Source organism: Syngnathus scovelli, chromosome 13 (assembly GCF_024217435.2).
Source record: "Syngnathus scovelli strain Florida chromosome 13, RoL_Ssco_1.2, whole genome shotgun sequence".
Lineage (NCBI taxonomy): Eukaryota > Metazoa > Chordata > Actinopteri > Syngnathiformes > Syngnathidae > Syngnathus > Syngnathus scovelli.
This window is the reverse complement of record NC_090859.1, coordinates 6,358,396-6,361,081: the sequence shown is the minus strand read 5'-3', so window position 1 is coordinate 6,361,081 and position 2,686 is coordinate 6,358,396. Positions and strand designations below refer to the sequence as shown.

At 37.2% G+C, this 2,686-nt stretch overlaps 1 long non-coding RNA gene across 1 annotated transcript; it reads left to right on the top strand.

The window, feature by feature from the left end:
- Window positions 1-1,176: 1,176 nt before the first annotated feature.
- Window positions 1,177-2,368, top strand: LOC125979235 (uncharacterized). The gene is made up of 5 exons (XR_007485259.2): window positions 1,177-1,315; window positions 1,484-1,589; window positions 1,821-1,926; window positions 2,062-2,123; window positions 2,250-2,368. It is a non-coding gene; the product is annotated as an uncharacterized lncRNA (long non-coding RNA).
- The last annotated feature ends 318 nt before the right edge of the window (window positions 2,369-2,686 follow it).

Genomic DNA, 2,686 nt, shown 5'->3' with positions numbered 1-2,686 from the left:
CTGCCACTGCTCCTCCCGCCGCAGCTCCTCCAACCACCGCTCCTCTCCCACTGCTCCACCAGCCGCAGCTCCTCCAATCACCGCTCCCACTGCCACTGCTCCTCTAGCCTCAGCTCCCCCAGTCACCACCCCCTCTGCCACTGCTCCTTCAGCCACAGCTCCTCCAGCCACGGCTCCCTTTTCCCCTGCTCTTAATACCGCAACACCACCACGACTGTCTTTGACTTTTAGACAAAGGAGGGAAAATGTGGACAAATGTAAGATGTATTCATGATAAAACTGTAAACATATTAAAACATACATTATGGATATGTGGCACATAGGTCTTGTACTCACAACGTGTTTTATAAGTGCCACTTGCTGCTATGGAATGAACCACATTTCCAATTGCATTTTGAGGTATTGTTCTGACTTATTTTTGGCAGACGTTCAAGATGCCTGGAAGGGAAAGCACGTCCATGTTCTCCTATCAAAAATCGGAACGTACAAATTGTTCTTTTGGGACATTATGAACGTTGGACCCAAATCTGAGCTGGAATCTGAGGTAAAATTATGTTTTCATATCTGAAACTTAGGTTTCTCGGTTTGACTGTTTTGTTTCAAGTCTTAATTGGCAGCACTGTATTTTTTTTGGGGGGTGGGGAATATTTTCTGTTTCAATTTGTTTGCCGTTTCAATTACAGGTTATTAACGCGTACCTCCTGTTGTTGGTGAACAAACGCAACCAAATCAGCGTGGAAAAGGTTTCCTATATTGACTCATTTGCAATGACTAATTTATGGAATGGAAAGAGCCAGAGACTCAAGGTCTGTCTGTATTAGTACTGTTTATTGAATTATATCTTGCAAAATTATCAATGAAGTTAAGAAGTTAAATGTCTTAATATTGTTGCCGGGCCAATTAGTGGCCCAACAACGTTATTAAGACATTATAACAATTTTATTAAAAAACTCAATTGGCATTAATTTTGTTCTTTACACATTTTATTGAAATTATTGACAGACGTATTTTTTTCTTCTGTTTATTTTTAGATCAACCCAGTGGAATACAAACTTATTGTTGGCATTGTCAATGAGCATAATCATTGGAAGCTGGCGGTAAATAAATTGTTTTAATGCCACAAGAGGGAGTAACATTACAGCAAAAAAATATATAGTTATGTGCAAAATGTTTGATAATTCATGCATATGAATAATAAAACCTCATATTTTGTGTTTAAAATATAGGCAATCATGCCAGGAGAAAAAACGTCCTTATTGCTTGATCCTCTTGGTGAGTCTCAAATGGACATTAAAAAATGCCTGGAATCAACCCGGTAAGCACAGCTTCTAAAAGTCAGAGTTCTATTGTGATATCAACATTTAACTGAAGATGTGCGCTTTCTTTTGAAAGTGGACTAGGTTTTTGTTTTTATCAATACAAATTATGTAATTGACGGATAAAACTTGAAATTTGTGTTTATGTGCTGGCTCTTATATTTCAGGGCGTTCATGCGCAACAAAGGGTGCAATGTTTCCAGGTGGACTTGTGGCACTGTCCCCCATCCCAGGCAACAAGATTCAACCTCTTGTGGTGTCTTTGCTTTGAAAGTATGCATTTGATTTACAGACTATATTTACAAAACTCATATCACTCAATTATGCAAAAACTTAAACAAACATTACTCAAAACAAAAAAACTAATTTAGAGTTCATACAACAAAGGACTAAAACAAATTATTGTCTGACAGTAGAATTTTTTTGTACGATATATAGGCTAAAGATGGCAAACATTTAAGGCATTCTTTATGCACTGTCAACATCTGACATTGTCTTTTTCAGTTTGCAGAACATCTTCTTTAAAATGAAGAAATAGACTTCTCAGCAAAGGCACACGATATAAATAGGTACAGGCTGCAAATTGCCACCACACTTCTATTAGAGACTGGTAAGTAATATGCACCCAAGAGATGTTATTGCCACCCAAAGAATGGTCCTGACTGTGCTATCAATGCTATATACAACTCAGTTAAGTTTTACACAGGGAAGTACGATAGCAATTCTTCTGTCTTTGTTTTCACAGATGATTTATCTGACTTGTGCTTTGTTTGTGGGGAAGCTACACATGACACAGACAACAGATGGGTAATTATGTCAGGTCTTGTTAACTAATGCATGTGATGATTAAGAAATATATTGAATTACACATGCGTTGTAAATTATTGTAAATGTGCTGCATTGTATGATCTTGCTTTTTTCTTTGTTTACCAGATTCAGTGTGACGAGTGTTGCAGGTGGTTCCATCTTGTATGTGTCGGGGAGCCTCCAACCGAAGGCTCTTTTTTGTGTACAGCATGTACAGAAATTAAATGCTAAATATTTGAAGCTTTCTTGAAGACCATTTTGCTTTTTTTTTATTACATTTTTTAATTTTTTTATTTTATTAGTTAAAATTTTTTTTTTTTTTCTTAATAAAGTCATTATTTTTGATGTATGTTATATGATAAAGAAACAAAGTTGTTTGACCAAAATAAGGCCAAAGACATTGATAAAGTGCAGTAATAACAGTATCACTGCACAAATCATCAGAAAAAAACAGTTGGAGTTTAGGACTCACCGTTCTCAAAATAAGGGGGGGGGGGGGAACATTTCCTCACCGCCGTGAGGAAATGTTCCCCCCCTGTAACTTGGGCTAGGAATGAGGGAAC